This window comes from Dendrobates tinctorius, unplaced genomic scaffold (assembly GCF_039654945.1).
Source record: "Dendrobates tinctorius isolate UK_male_01 unplaced genomic scaffold, ASM3965494v1 ptg000162l, whole genome shotgun sequence".
Taxonomy (NCBI): Eukaryota; Metazoa; Chordata; class Amphibia; order Anura; family Dendrobatidae; genus Dendrobates; species Dendrobates tinctorius.
The window spans coordinates 72,305,809-72,323,449 of NW_027361829.1; positions in this window are offsets into that span (position 1 = coordinate 72,305,809).

Sequence of the window (17,641 nt, forward strand, 5' to 3'; positions counted from 1 at the left end):
AGAGTTTGCAGACCGGTCCCCATTCTGGTCGCTCTTTTCTGAACTTGCTCCAGTTTGTTGATGTCTTTTTTAAAATGCGGTGCCCAAAACTGGACACAATATTCCAGATGAGGTCTGACCAAAGAGGAGTAGAGGGAAATAATGACTTCACGTGATCTAGACTGTATGCTTCTGTTAATACATCCTAGAATTGCATTTGCCTTTTTTGCTGCTGCATCACACTGTTGACTCATATTCAGTCTGTGATCTATTAGTATACCCAAGTCTTTTTCACATGTGCTGTTGCTTAGCCCTATTCCTCCCATTCTGTATATGCTTTTTTCATTTTTATTGCCCAGATGTAGTACTTTGCATTTTTCCCTGTTAAAAACCATTCTGTTAGTTGCTGCCCACTGCTCCAGTTTATTTATATCTTTTTGAATCCTCTCTCTCTCTTCTCTAGTATTAGCTATCCCTCCTAGCTTTGTGTCATCAGCAAATTTAATCAGTTTACCCTCAATTCCTTCATCTAAATCGTTGATAAAGATGTTGAACAATACAGGGCCGAGGACAGAGCCCTGTGGTACCCCACTTGAGACATTCTTCCAACTGGATGTGCAGCCATTTACGACCACTCTTTGGGTCCGATCACTAAGCCAGTTATGAATCCACCTAACAGTTGCCTTGTCCATCCCATACTTAGTCATTTTTTCAATAAGGATTGTATGAGATACTTTGTCAAATGCTTTGCTGAAGTCAAGATATACTATATCTACAGCATGTCCTTGATCCACCCAATCAGTGATTCCGTCATAGAAGGAAATTAAGATAGTCTGACATGACTTATTAGTTACAAAATAACATGATTCATCCTGGGCTTCAACACAGCCAGTTGTTGCTCAGAAGTGCCGAGAAAAACACTAGCTCCTGTGTTAGTGGGGTTCAGTAACGTCAGCTGCTCCCCTGCTGTGTGGACGGCAATATCTCCTGCTGCCTCCACATTCAAGCTAGATGATATTTTCAAATTTCTCCAAGTAGGCCTCAGCCTGCTGCATGATTGATCCTGGGCTTCAACACAGCCAGTTGTCGCTCGGAAGTGCTGTCCGCACAGAGAAAAACACTAGCTCCTGTGTTAGTGAGGTTGAGTAACGCCAGCTGCTCCCCTGCTGTGTGGACGGCAAAGTCTCCTGCTCCCTCCACATTGACACAACATCCGATTTTCTACTTTTTCCAAGTAGGCCTCAGCCTGCTGCATGATTGATCCTGGGCTTTAACACAGCCAGTTGTTGCTTGGAAGTGCTGTCTGCACAGAGAGAAACACATGCTCCAGTGTTAGTGGGGTTCAGTAATGCCAGCTGCTCCCCTGCTGTGTGGACGGCAATATCTCCTGCTGCCTCCACATTCAAACTATATCACCTATAAAACTTGCTGCAATTAGGCCTCAGCCTGCTCCATGACTGATCCTGGGCTTCAACACAGCCAGTTGTTGCTTGGAAGTGCCATCTGCACAGAGAGGAACACATGCTCCAGTGTTACTGGGGTTCAGTAATGCCAGCTGCTCCCCTGCTGTGTGGACGGCAATATCTCCTGCTGCCTCCACATTCACACTACTACTGATTTTAAACGGGCTCCAACTAGGCCTCTGGCTCCACTCTGTCTGTAGTATTTACCCTGGCCTCCAACCCCGCCAGTTGCTGATCAGTAATGGCGTCTGCACAATCCACACTTGTTCCTGTGTTACTGGGGTTCAGTAACGTCAGCTGAACCCCAGATGTGTGTCCGGCAATATCTCCTGCTCTGTCCACATTCCCACTACAACAGATATTAAACTTGATGAAATTAGGCCTCAGCCTACACCCTGATTGACCCTGGGCTCCAACATCGCCAGTTGCTGCTCAGAAGTGTCTTTGGCACGGGTACTCCCTCCTGCCCATCCTGGTTCCAGCACACCTGCTGTTTCCGGGTATTGTCAACGTCACTTTGCCACCGACTCGTTGTCCGGTCGTGCTGCGGTCGGGTTAGCCGAGTCTATGGTGCCTGCAGTTTAGGTGCTTCCTATGTGGGCTGCAGGGTTCTGGTAATAAAGACTGGTTCCGTAGTGCCAATAGGACAAGCACCCCCTGTAGGACTGTGGGTTTCGGTAACTGCAGCCTGCTCACGGCCTTGCAACTTTGTTTATCATGGGTACCTTCTGCTACCCATCCGGGTTCCAGCACCATCAGCTGGTTCTCGGCAGTGCCTTTGGCCAAGGTGCTTCCTTCTCGGTATCCGAGTTCCAGCAATATCTGCTGGTTCTTGGTAGTGCTTTGTAGCACAGGTACCTCCTGCTTAGAAACCGTGTTCCAGCACCGTCAGCTGGTCCACGGTTGTGCCATTGGCTCTTGTTCCTTCTGCTGCCACTCTGGGTTCCAGCACCGTCAGCTGGTTCTCGGTATTTCCATTGACTCTTGTAGCTTCTGCTACCCATCCGGGTTCCAGCACCATCAGCTGGTTCTCGGCAGTGCCTTTGGCCGAGGTGCCTCCTTCTCGGTATCCCAGTTCCAGCGACGTCTGCTGGTTCTTGGTAGTGCATTGTAGCACAGGTACCTCCTGCTTAGAAACCATGTTCCAGCACCGTAAGCTGGTCCACGGTTGTGCCATTGGCTCTTGTTCCTTCTGCTGCCCCTCCGGGTTCCAGCACCGTCAGCTGGTCCTCGCTAGTTCCACTTTCTCTTGCAGCTTCTGCTACCCATCTGGGTTCCAGCACCGTCAGCTGGTTCTCGGCAGTGTCTTTGGCACGGGTACTCCTCCTGCCCAGCCTGGTTCCAGCACGCCTGTTGTTTCCTGGTAGTGTCAACTTCACTTTGCCACCGACTCGTTGTCCGGTCGTGCTGTGGTCGGGTTAGCCGAGTCTATGATGCCTGCAGTTTAGGTGCTTCCTATGTGGGCTGCGGGTTCTGGTAATAAAGGCTCGTTCCGTAGTGCCAATAGGACAAGCACCCCCTGTAGGACTGTGGGTTTCGGTAACTGCGGCCTGCTCGTGGCCTTGCAACTTTGTTTATCATGGGTACCTTCTGCTACCCATCCGGGTTCCAGCATCGTCAGCTGGTTCTCGGCAGTGCCTTTGGCTGAGGTGCCTCCTTCTTGGTATCCGAGTTCCAGCAACGTCTGCTGGTCCTTGGTAGTGCTTTCTAGCACAGGTACCTCCTGCTTAGTAACCGTTTTCCAGCACTGTCAGCTGGTCCACGGTTGTGCCGTTGGCTCTTGTTCCTTCTGCTGCCCCTCCGGGTTCCAGCACCGTCAGCTGGTCCTCGCTAGTTCCACTTTCTCTTGCAGCTTCTGCTGCCCATCTGGGTTCCAGCACCGTCAGCTGGTTCTCGGCAGTGTCTTTGGCACGGGTACTCCTCCTGCCCAGCCTGGTTCCAGCACGCCTGTTGTTTCCTGGTAGTGTCAACGTCACTTTGCCACCGACTCGTTGTCCGGTCGTGCTGTGGTCGGGTTAGCCGAGTCTATGGTGCCTGCAGTTTAGGCGCTTCCTATGTGAGCTGCGGGTTCTGGTAATAAAGGCTGGTTCAGTAGTGCCAATAGGACAAGCACCCCCTGTAGGACTGTGGGTTTTGGTAACTGCAGTCTGCTCGCGGCCGTGCAACTTTGTTTATCATGGGTACCTTCTGCTACCCATCTGGGTTCCAGCACCATCAGCTGGTTCTCGGCAGTGCCTTTGGCTGAGGTGCCTCCTTCTCGGTATCCGAGTCCCAGCAACATCTGCTGGTCCTTGGTAGTGCTTTCTAGCACTGGTACCTCCTGCTTAGTAACCGTTTTCCAGTACCGTCAGCTGGTCCACGGTTGTGGCATTGGCTCTTTTTCCTTCTGCTGCCCCTCCGGGTTCCAGCACCGTCAGCTGGTCCTCGCTAGTTCCATTTGCTCTTGCAGCTTCTGCTACCCATCTGGGTTACAGCACCGTCAGCTGGTTCCAGGCAGAGCCTTTGGCCTAGGTGCCTCCATCTCGGTATCCGAGTTCCAGCAATGTCTGCTGGTCCTTGGTAGTGCTTTCTAGCACAGGTACCTCCTGCTTAGTAACCGTGTTCCAGCACCGTCAGCTGGTCCACGGTAGTGCCATTGGCTCTTGTTCCTTCTGCTGCCCCTCTGGGTTCCAGCACCGTCAGCTGGTCCTAGCTAGTTCCATTTGCTTTTGCAACTTCTGCTACCCATCCGGGTTCCAGCACCGTCAGCTGGTTCCAGGCAGAGCCTTTGGCCTAGGTGCCGCCTTCTCGGTATCCGAGTTCCAGCAACGTCTGCTGGTCCTTGGTAGTGCTTTGTATCACAGGTACCTCCTGCTTAGAAACCGTGTTCCAGCACCGTCAGCTGGTCCACGGTTGTGCCATTGGCTCTTGTTCCTTCTGCTGCCACTCTGGGTTCCAGCACCGTCAGCTGGTTCTCGGTAGTTCCATTGACTCTTGTAGCTTCTGCTACCCATCCGGGTTCCAGCACCATCAGCTGGTTCTCGGCAGTGCCTTTGGCCGAGGTGCCTCCTTCTCGGTATCCCAGTTCCAGCGATGTCTGCTGGTTCTCGGTAGTGCATTGTAGCACAGGTACCTCCTGCTTAGAAACCGTGTTACAGCACCGTAAGCTGGTCCACGGTTGTGCCATTGGCTCTTGTTCCTTCTGCTGCCCCTCCGGGTTCCAGCACCGTAAGCTGGTCCACGGTTGTGCCATTGGCTCTTGTTCCTTCTGCTGCCCCTCCGGGTTCCAGCACCGTCAGCTGGTCCTCGCTAGTTCCACTTTCTCTTGCAGCTTCTGCTACCCATCTGGGTTCCAGCACCGTCAGCTGGTTCTCGGCAGTGTCTTTGGCACGGGTACTCCTCCTGCCCAGCCTGGTTCCAGCACGCCTGTTGTTTCCAGGTAGTGTCAACGTCACTTTGCCACCGACTCGTTGTCCGGTCATGCTGTGGTCGGGTTAGCCGAGTCTATGATGCCTGCAGTTTAGGTGCTTCCTATGTGGGCTGCGGGTTCTGGTAATAAAGGCTCGTTCCGTAGTGCCAATAGGACAAGCACCCCCTGTAGGACTGTGGGTTTCGGTAACTGCGGCCTGCTCACGGCCTTGCAACTTTGTTTATCATGGGTACCTTCTGCTACCCATCCGGGTTCCAGCATCGTCAGCTGGTTCTCGGCAGTGCCTTTGGCTGAGGTGCCTCCTTCTCGGTATCCGAGTTCCAGCAACGTCTGCTGGTCCTTGGTAGTTGTAGAAAGCGAAGAAACCGAGAGCAATGTCCAATAATAAAGATTTTTATTTTATTAGATATCCAACAATATTATATATATATATATATATATATATATATATATATATATATATATATATATATACGTATATTTAAAATTAATGGTAAGGGGAGGCCAATGCCAAATAAGGGCACAGCCTGGGGACAGCAATAATCACTCAATAAAAAGCACCCACAATAATATCACACAGTATAAAATGAAAGCCAAAAATATATATTTGAATATATTATATATGTATATATAAAAGCACATATAAAAATTGCTAGTGAGAGTGTAATAAATTTATGTGCAAACATATAATATGTGCAGGCAAGAAAAAACTGTGAAAAAATATATAAAAACGCAAAAAAAATATAATAACTAAATATGTATAACCACACAATAAAGTGCAATGTGCCACAATTGTAAACAGGAACCGTGTGCAAAAGGAAAAATTATTTAAAATATATGTGTGAAAGCACAAAACGAGTGCTCAAATAATTTATAGTAAATGAGCTGCCACAATTGAAGTGCAATGTGCCACAACAGTGTAATAAATCAGAGCCTATAATATACAATAAAAATAATTGTAAATACCTTTCAGCTGTTTCTGTCCCCAGGATGTGCCAGCCCCGACGCGCGTTTCGGCGTACCTTCGTCAGGGGGTGGCGACATCCAGACAGGAAGAAGTTTAAATAGGGCAAAATAACCAATGAGAGCGGAGGAAGTGTATAATGACGCACGCAAGCATCGTCGGTAACCAGGCAGCCCCACGCCGTCGGCCCACGTGTATCCCCCGATCGTCGCAATGCAATGATGCGGCGAACAGGGACGCAGGCTCGGCAGGCGGGACTCCCGGAACCCGATGCCAGCGTGCGTACAACACTGACCGCTGTCATTGGACTACAAGTAACACATGGTACATAGAAATATAAGGCGCTCTGTGATTGGATGGATTGGACACATGACACGTAGGTCCTGAGCGCACATAACATAAACAGAGAGATCACATGGTACATAGGTCCTATTTGATTCAAGAAAGAAAAAGGACTAAAATAAAAAATAATTAATAATACAAATACAATGCTAACATATATAACATATAATATATGGCATATGACGACATATAATAAACACCAATATATGAATAAAAATAAAATAATGATGAGTAATAATAAATAAATAAATAAATATAAGGAAAAAATAAAAATAAAATAAGTATAAATAAAAATAAAAGTAAATATAAATGAAATAAAATAAAATTAATAATTAATATTAAAATAATAAATAATAAGTGTAAGAATGATAAATAATAATAGTAAATATGAAAATACTAAAATAAAAAATAATAATAATAATGGCAAATGAAGAAAAAATAAATAATAAAAATAATAAATGATAATAAATAATAAATAGTAATATACAATTATATACTCATCTTTCATGAAAATACATATTTGAAAGAATAATAATAAAAATTAAAGTTGTAATTAATGAGACAAATAAATATTAATACATGTTTAATCAAGTTCATATATAAATAATGGTATAAAAAAAATAAAAAAAAAAATATATATAATAAATAAATATTTATGACACAGACATATATATTTTTTTTTTCTTTATACCATTATTTATATATGAACTTGATTAAACATGTATTAATATTTATTTGTCTCATTAATTACAACTTTAATTTTTATTATTATTCTTTCAAATATGTATTTTCATGAAAGATGAGTATATAATTGTATATTACTATTTATTATTTATTATCATTTATTATTTTTATTATTTATTTTTTCTTCATTTGCCATTATTATTATTATTTTTTATTTTAGTATTTTCATATTTACTATTATTATTTATCATTCTTACACTTATTATTTATTATTTTCATATTAATTATTAATTTTATTTTATTTCATTTATATTTACTTTTATTTTTATTTATACTTATTTTATTTTTATTTTTTCCTTATATTTATTTATTTATTATTACTCATCATTATTTTATTTTTATTCATATATTGGTGTTTATTATATGTCGTCATATGCCATATATTATATGTTATATATGTTAGCATTGTATTTGTATTATTAATTATTTTTTATTTTAGTCCTTTTTCTTTCTTGAATCAAATAGGACCTATGTACCATGTGATCTCTCTGTTTATGTTATGTGCGCTCAGGACCTACGTGTCATGTGTCCAATCCATCCAATCACAGAGCGCCTTATATTTCTATGTACCATGTGTTACTTGTAGTCCAATGACAGCGGTCAGTGTTGTACGCACGCTGGCATCGGGTTCCGGGAGTCCCGCCCGCCATGCCTGCGTCCCTGTTCGCCGCATCATTGCATTGCGACGATCGGGGATACATGTGGGCCGACGGCGTGGGACTGCCTGGTTACCGACGATGCTTGCGTGCGTCATTATACACTTCCTCCGCTCTCATTGGTTATTTTGCCCTATTTAAACTTCTTCCTGTCTGGATGTCGCCACCCCCTGACGAAGGTACGCCGAAACGCGCGTCGGGGCTGGCACATCCTGGGGACAGAAACAGCTGAAAGGTATTTACACTGTCCACAATTATTTTTATTGTATATTATAGGCTCTGATTTATTACACTATTGTGGCACATTGCACTTCAATTGTGGCAGCTCATTTACTATAAATTATTTGAGCACTCGTTTTGTGCTTTCACACATATATTTTAAATAATTTTTCCTTTTGCACACGGTTCCTGTTTACAATTGTGGCACATTGCACTTTATTGTGTGGTTATACATATTTAGTTATTATATATTTTTTTGCGTTTTTATATATTTTTTCACAGTTTTTTCTTGCCTGCACATATTATATGTTTGCACATAAATTTATTACACTCTCACTAGCAATTTTTATATGTGCTTTTATATATACATATATAATATATTCAAATATATATTTTTGGCTTTCATTTTATACTGTGTGATATTATTGTGGGTGCTTTTTATTGAGTGATTATTGCTGTCCCCAGGCTGTGCCCTTATTTGGCATTGGCCTCCCCTTACCATTAATTTTAAATATACATATATATATATATATATATATATATATATATATATATATATATAATATTGTTGGATATCTAATAAAATAAAAATATTTATTATTGGACATTGTTCTCGGTTTCTTCGCTTTCTTCATCTAATTTTCCCGAGTTGTCTTCTTTATTCTTTCCATGGTGCACAATTCTGATTATTAGGAGATTTTATATTGCACTTTCCTTGAGTCATTTTATTTTATTTTAATTGTTCATACTGTGTTTTGCACAGGTCTTTCTCTTCAGACATGGATTTTAAGGCCAAGGAACAGTCCTGGCTTAACCGAATTAATCAATTATTCGGTAATGGTGGGTCTAATGCTAATGGCTCTGGTGGTCAAGGACTAACTGATTTCTCTTCCACTATTAAAAATCTGTCACATAAGCGGACACGCCTATGGTGGAATAGGGCTTTTCTTCAAAACTACATTAATAAGGATTTGATTCCTAGGGGTCTACGTATAAGAGTAATTCCTTCTTTTCCTATTGAAGATGTTGAATTTATACAAAATTGGGAAGAGGTTTGTAATAATACCTCAAAAAAATTTATGGAATTATTGGTTAATCTTAATACAAAAAACTTGGCTAATATCGATTCACAATTAGAAAACACTTATACATTAGCTAAGAACCAATTGACGGCGGAAAATTTTCAATCTATCAATACATCCATGGAGAAGGAAGTTGAATTATGGGTTAAAGAAATTCAAGACAATCATGCTAAGAAATTAATGAGAGATATGAAGGATCGACAAATGAATAGGATATATAATTGGAAGAGATCCCATATGTCTACTGATACTCGCACTCGTCTTACATGTACATCTTCGGTGCTTTCGACGAGTGAATATTCTGATGCTTCAGCTTCTTCCTCTTTATCATATAAGAATACTATCAAACGTAAACGGAATTTACGCAACTCTCCTTATGGAAGAAGGAATGGTCGATCACCTGATAGTAATCGTCTCCAGGTAATTAATTTGAGCGAACATTGTCTTTCTGAAACAGATTTAAGTGTCCTTGGCAAGGGTCTTACCTTTTGTCCAGATGCACGTTTTGATACCTTTTCTGCTACTAAAGACTTACATATGTTTGCGAGAACTTTAATGTTCAAAAAATATTTCCATGATGAAACATTACATAATCTATTTCCAACAGACACGGAGCAGGAAGCATTACAGACCTTGAATGAGCTTTTTCATGAACATTCATCTTCCGAGGGGGGTAAGATTCCTTCATGTATTTTACCACATTCTAAAAAATTCCCTTCTTTTTCTTCGTGTCCAAATATTGATCTATTTGTTAAAATAGTCAGCGAGGAGTTTAAAAAGATTCCTCAGAACATCTCAAAAGGGAATTTGAATTTTGAAGAGCGGATAAGTTTAGAAAAATTAAAAAATTTATCTGATGTGGTCATCAAACCCGCCGATAAAGGCGGGAATATAGTCATTTGGCCCTCTTCTATGTATGAGACAGAGGTTTTCAGACAATTGAAAAATAAAGTCTGTTATAAGAAGCTTACATTTAATCCTTCATTAGCCTTTACATCAGAATTAAATGTAATTTTGAGTGAAGCTATTGATGCGGGCACTATAACAAAGGAACTGAGTCAGGCATTACAGATAAGGGAACCATGTATACCCACATTTTATCTTCTACCGAAGATCCATAAAAGTCTTACACTGCCACCTGGTAGACCTATTGTGTCGGGAAACTCCAATTTTTTAGAGAATGTGGGTAAATACATTGATTCAAAGCTCCAACCTTTGGTTGAATGTCTTCCGTCCTTTATACGTGATACCAACGACTTTTTGAGGAAGATTGATGGTTTATATATAGACGATGATGCATTGTTAGTCACTTGTGACGTTGAATCATTATATACCAATATTAAACACTCAGATGGTATACAAGCTACTAGATATTTTTTATCTATGTCGGATTATTCTCTTTCAATGATGAATTTTATTACAGAGATCCTGGAATTTAGCCTATCACATAATTTCTTTATTTTTAAGGGGTCCTTCTACCTGCAGCTCCAGGGTACAGCAATGGGAGCGTCATATGCACCTGCATATGCAAATCTGTTCCTGGGGCTGTGGGAGAGGGACCTCTTTGCATCTGATGACTGTCATTCAATGTGCCATGTCCTCTTGTGGACACGGTACATTGATGACATTTTCTTTATTTGGCAAGGCTCTGTTGAGTCCTTAGAATTATTCATTTCTCATTTAAACAACAATTCTTTAAATATCAGACTAACACATCACTATGACAAAAGTAATATCGAATTTCTTGATGTATTGGTAAAACGGGATTCCAATAATATTCTCCAAACTGACATTTTTAGAAAACAATCAGCAACAAACTCTCTTTTACATGCATCTTCCTCTCACCCGGCATCCCTTGTTCGATCAATTCCTATAGGTCAATTTTTGAGACTAAGAAGAATATGTTCTAGTGATACTGACTTTGAAAAGAGGTCTGAAGAACTCAAATTACGGTTTTTAAATCGTGGTTATAGTAATCGATGTATCAAGAAAGCATTCAATAGAGCCAAATATTCAACTAGAAACGATTTATTATATTCTAGAATTAAGCCCGCATCCTCATCATCAGTCCGTTTTATTATGAACTATAATACTGCTAATCAAAGACTAAGAGAAGTTTTAAACCAATCATGGCATATTTTATTGGCCGATCAGACCCTATCCAATTATTTAACGAAACAACCGAGTATTACCTTCCGTCGCTCCAGAAATTTGCGAGACTCGTTGGTAAGAAGCCATTATCAGAATGAACGGAAATCCTTTATGACACAGATTTCAAAAAAGAATGGCTCTTTTCCATGTGGTCATTGTATCGCTTGTCAAAATATGGACAGAAGTGACACGTTTACTGATTCTTCTGGCTCAAGAAATTATTCCATTAAACATCATATTAATTGTGAGACAAAGGCAGTAATTTATTATGCTACATGTCCCTGCTCAAAGATCTATGTTGGCCTCACCACAAGACAATTGAAAGTAAGAGTGAGAGAGCATGTAATTGGAATCAATGGAGCAAAAACTGAGAGTGACATTTCTGCCCTGAAAACAATTCCGAGACACTTTAAACAATTTCATAATTGTGATTCAAGCAAGTTTCGGGTAAGAGGTATAGATACAATTCCGGTTTCTATACGTGGTGGCCAAATTAGTCAGAAATTAGCACAGATGGAAACAAGATGGATATGGACTCTTAAAACTACATCTCCTTCAGGTTTAAATGAGAATATCAGTTATGTCCCTTTTTTATGACCACCTAGTCATCCAGCTTTTTATCTTTTTTAATATATAAATTTTAATATATATATTATAATTTTTATATTATTAATTAGTTTTATTTGTTGGGTATTTGATATATTTATTATTTGATCATCTATTCACATGGTTTTATTATTGTGTACTGATTATATATAATGCTTATACATCTTTATTTGTCACCTTTTAGTTCCTAATTCTATCAGCAATTACCTTGTGTTATTCATCTATTACGAGGAATCTTGGAGTTGACTGATGCTGATGCCATTTTCTTCTTCTGATATACCTATATAAGATAAAGGAAAGGAAAAAGAAAAGGAAAAAAGAAAAAGGAAAAAGGACAATGATTAAATATCTATTGCATCAACCTATATATGAATTTGACTAAATATGTATTCAGTTTTTTCTCATAAATATTTATTTATTATATATATATTTTTTTTTTATACCATTATTTATATATGAACTTGATTAAACATGTATTAATATTTATTTGTCTCATTAATTACAACTTTAATTTTTATTATTATTCTTTCAAATATGTATTTTCATGAAAGATGAGTATATAATTGTATATTACTATTTGTTATTTATTATCATTTATTATTTTTATTATTTATTTTTTCTTCATTTGCCATTATTATTATTTTTTATTTTAGTATTTTCATATTTACTATTATTATTTATCATTCTTACACTTATTATTTATTATTTTCATATTAATTATTAATTTTATTTTATTTCATTTATATTTACTTTTATTTTTATTTATATTTATACTTATTTTATTTTTATTTTTTCCTTATATTTATTTATTTATTTATTATTACTCATCATTATTTTATTTTTATTCATATATTGGTGTTTATTATATGTCGTCATATGCCATATATTATATGTTATATACACTCACTGGCCACTTTATTAGGTACACCTGTCCAACTGTGTGTTAAGACTTAATTTCTAATCAGCCAATCACATGGCGGCAACTCAGTGCATTTAGGCATGTAGACATGGTCAAGACAATCTCCTGCAGTTCAAACAGAGCATCAGTATGGGGAAGAAAGGTGATTTGAGTGCCTTTGAACGTGGCATGATTGTTGGTGCCAGAAGGGCTGGTCTGAGAATTTCAGAAACTGCTGATCTACTGGGATTTTCACGCACAACCATCTCTAGGGTTTACAGAGAATGGTCCGAAAAAGAAAAAAAATCCAGTGAGCGGCAGTTCTGTGGCCGGAAATGCCATGTTGATGCCAGAGGTCAGAGGAGAATGGGCAGACTGGTTCGAGCTGATAGAAAGGCAACAGTGACTCAAATTGCCACCCGTTACAACCAAGGTAGGCAGAAGAGCATCTCTGAACGCACAGTGCGTCGAACTTTGAGGCAGATGGGCTACAGCAGCAGAAGACCACACTGGGTACCACTCCTCTCAGCTAAGAACAGGAAACTGAGGCTACAATTTGCACAAGCTCATCGAAATTGGACAGTAGAAGATTGGAAAAACGTTGCCTGGTCTGATGAGTCTCGATTTCTGCTGCGACATTCGGATGGTAGGGTCAGAATTTGGCGTAAACAACATGAAAGCATGGATCCATCCTGCCTTGTATCAACGGTTCAGGCTGGTGGTGGTGGTGTCATGGTGTGGGGAATTTTTTCTGGGCACTCTTTGGGCCCCTTGGTACCAATTGAGCATCGTTGCAACGCCACAGCCTACCTGAGTATTGTTGCTGACCATGTCCATCCCTTTATGACCACAATGTACCCAACATCTGATGGCTACTTTCAGCAGGATAATGCGCCATGTCATAAAGCTCGAATCATCTCAGATTGGTTTCTTGAACATGACAATGAGTTTACTGTACTCAAATGGCCTCCTCAGTCACCAGATCTCAATCCAATAGAGCATCTTTGGGATGTGGTGGAACGGGAGATTCGCATCAGGGATGTGCAGCCGACAAATCTGCGCCAACTGTGTGATGCCATCATGTCAATATGGTCCAAAATCTCTGAGGAATGCTTCCAGCACCTTGTTGAATCTCTGCCACGAAGAATTGAGGCAGTTCTGAAGGCAAAAGGGGGTCCAACCCCTTACTAGCATGGTGTACCTAATAAAGTGGCCAGTGAGTGTATGTTAGCATTGTATTTGTATTATTAATTATTTTTTATTTTAGTCCTTTTTCTTTCTTGAATCAAATAGGACCTATGTACCATGTGATCTCTCTGTTTATGTTATGTGCGCTCAGGACCTACGTGTCATGTGTCCAATCCATCCAATCACAGAGCGCCTTATATTTCTATGTACCATGTGTTACTTGTAGTCCAATGACAGCGGTCAGTGTTGTACGCACACTGGCATCGGGTTCCGGGAGTCCCGCCCGCCGTGCCTGCGTCCCTGTTCGCCACATCATTGCATTGCGACGATCGGGGATACATGTGGGCCGACGGCGTGGGACTGCCTGGTTACCGACGATGCTTGCGTGCGTCATTATACACTTCCTCCACTCTCATTGGTTATTTTGCCCTATTTAAACTTCTTCCTGTCTGGATGTCGCCACCCCCTGACGAAGGTACGCCGAAACGCGCGTCGGGGCTGGCACATCCTGGGGACAGAAACAGCTGAAAGGTATTTACACTGTCCACAATTATTTTTATTGTATATTATAGGCTCTGATTTATTACACTATTGTGGCACATTGCACTTCAATTGTGGCAGCTCATTTACTATAAATTATTTGAGCACTCGTTTTGTGCTTTCACACATATATTTTAAATAATTTTTCCTTTTGCACACGGTTCCTGTTTACAATTGTGGCACATTGCACTTTATTGTGTGGTTATACATATTTAGTTATTATATATTTTTTTGCGTTTTTATATATTTTTTCACAGTTTTTTCTTGCCTGCACATATTATATGTTTGCACATAAATTTATTACACTCTCACTAGCAATTTTTATATGTGCTTTTATATATACATATATAATATATTCAAATATATATTTTTGGCTTTCATTTTATACTGTGTGATATTATTGTGGGTGCTTTTTATTGAGTGATTATTGCTGTCCCCAGGCTGTGCCCTTATTTGGCATTGGCCTCCCCTTACCATTAATTTTAAATATACGTATATATATATATATATATATATATATATATATATATATATAATATTGTTGGATATCTAATAAAATAAAAATCTTTATTATTGGACATTGTTCTCGGTTTCTTCGCTTTCTTCATCTAATTTTCCCGAGTTGTCTTCTTTATTCTTTCCATGGTGCACAATTCTGATTATTAGGAGATTTTAAATTGCACTTTCCTTGAGTCATTTTATTTTATTTTAATGGTCCTTGGTAGTGCTTTCTAGCACAGGTACCTCCTGCTTAGTAACCGTTTTCCAGCACCGTCAGCTGGTCCACGGTTGTGCCGTTGGCTCTTGTTCCTTCTGCTGCCCCTCCGGGTTCCAGCACCGTCAGCTGGTTCTCGGCAGTGTCTTTGGCACGGGTACTCCCTCCTGCCCAGCCTGGTTCCAGCACGCCAGCTGTTTCCGGGGAGTGTCAACGTCACTTTGCCACCAATACGTTGTCTTGTCGCGTTGCGGTCGGGTTAGCCGAGTCTATGGTTCCTGCAGTTTAGGCGCTTCCTATGTGGGCTGCGGGTTCTGGTAATAAAGGCTGGTTCCGTAGTGCCAATAGGACAAGCACCCCCTGTAGGACTGTGGGTTTCGGTAACTGCGGTCTGCTCGCGGCCTTGCAACTTTGTTTATCATGGGTACCTTCTGCTACCCATCCGGGTTCCAGCAACATCTGCTGGTCCTTGGTAGTGCTTTCTAGCACTGGTACCTCCTGCTTAGTAACCGTTTTCCAGCACCGTCAGCTGGTCCACGGTTGTGGCATTGGCTCTTGTTCCTTCTGCTGCCCCTCCGGGTTCCAGCACCGTCAGCTGGTCCTCGCTAGTTCCATTTGCTCTTGCAACTTCTGCTACCCATCCGGGTTCCAGCACCGTCAGCTGGTTCCAGGCAGAGCCTTTGGCCTAGGTGCCTCCTTCTCGGTATCCGAGTTCCAGCAACGTCTGCTGGTCCTTGGTAGTGCTTTGTAGCACAGGTACCTCCTGCTTAGTAACAGTGTTCCAGCACCGTCAGCTGGTCCACAGTTGTGCCATTGGCTTTTGTTCCTTATGCTGCCCCTCCGGGCTCCAGCACGTCAGCTGGTCCTCGCTAGTTCCATTTGCTCTTGTTCCTTCTGCTAACCATCTGGGTTCCAGTACCGTCAGCTGGTTCTCAGCAGTTCCTCAGCCTTCTTGTACCTTCTGCTACTTTTCCAAGTTCGAGCTTATGGAAATGGTTTTTGGTTCTCACTCTGGATCTCCCTGACGACGACCCTGAAGACGACAACCCTGAAGACCACACCAAAGAAGACCAAAAAGATGACCCTGAAGAAGATGACCAAGAGGACAAAGAACATGAAGACAACCACCAAGATGCAGAACAACAAGAGACAGAAGACCAAGAAGCAGAAAAACCAAAAGCAGAAGAACATTAAGCATAAGACTAAAAATCAGAGCAAATGGAAAATGCCTGCTGCTGCATGCCAAACTGAACGCGGACAAATCCTGTTGTAAATCTTTTGTGACAGGCAGAACGGAAGGTGTAATCTTCAAACTTTTATAGATAACAACTACAGGAATGCCTGTCACAAATAAGAATATGATGAAGAAGAAGAAGAATAGGAAGACGATGAAGAAGTAGAATATGAAGAAGAATAATAGTTGAATAAGAAGAATATGAAGAATGTAAAAAAAAAAAGACTAATAGGAAGAAGGTGAAGAAGAAGAAGATGAATAAGGTGAAGAAGAAGTTGATGAAAAAGATGCTGCTGCTGAGGATGATGAAGGAGAAAGTGTGGGAGAAGTAAAAAAGAAGGTGAAGAGCATGGAAGTAGTGAAACATACATATCTGACAAAATATAAATGAGGTTAACATGGTCAATATCTTTGCAACTCCAAACGACTTTAAAATAAAAAAATAATTCCTGCTATTCCATTTGATTGGGCTAAACCTCTATGGCTTTAATGTTTCCTACACCTCCCGCAATACATTCTACATTATTATTAGTTGTTTTTCTTCATGTAGAATTAACCTACAAGGAAAGAAATGTTTTTTTTTAATTCCAATATTTCTGTCCCATTGACTTGAATGGGACTTCCGGGATCGGAATCGGCGATACCCGATATCCAATCCGATCCGATATTTTTCAATATCGGGTGGTATCGCTCAACACTACTCAGTATCAATAGTAATTATGCCAGGTATAGATCATTCTGTGACCGAGTTGTCAAACAGATGACCTAAGTGACTGTAAATCTGACAAGCACTTAGCATTCCCAATTAAGAAGCAATGCATTTATCATTTTCTAGCCAAATCATTTCTCATACTTTGCACTGACGAGGGCCATTAGCCCGAAACACCGTGTCTGCAAATTGAGATTCTGATTTGACTTTTATCCTAAGTCATATTACAAGACTGGTTAAAGGGTTGAGTGTGATTTGTAGGATCGCTACTACCAACAGGTGGCGCTATAGAGTTCAAGTCCTCATCCTCTCTGAAGAGGCAATTTGCATATTATTTTCCCAGAGGAGCATTGCACGGCGAATAAGCCTCCTTACCTTGACAAGCCAGAGCTGTTATGTCACTCTCCACAAGGAGAAGCCTTACCCCTTAGACCTCAGTCCAGAGCCTCTCACCTAGCCAAATCAGTTCTCATACTTTGTACTGATGAGGGCCAATAGCCCGAAACACCGTGTCTGCAAATTGAGATTCTGATTTGACTTTTATCCTAAGTCATATTACAAGACTGGTTAAAGGGTTGAGTGTGATTTGTAGGATCGCTACTACCAACAGGTAGCGCTATAGAGTTTAAGTCCTCTTCCTTTCTGAAGAGGCAATTTGCACATGCATTTATTTTAAGCATTTGTGTAATGCTATGGGAATGTGTCCAATCAAATCATAATAAATTGTACTAGATCATGTTTT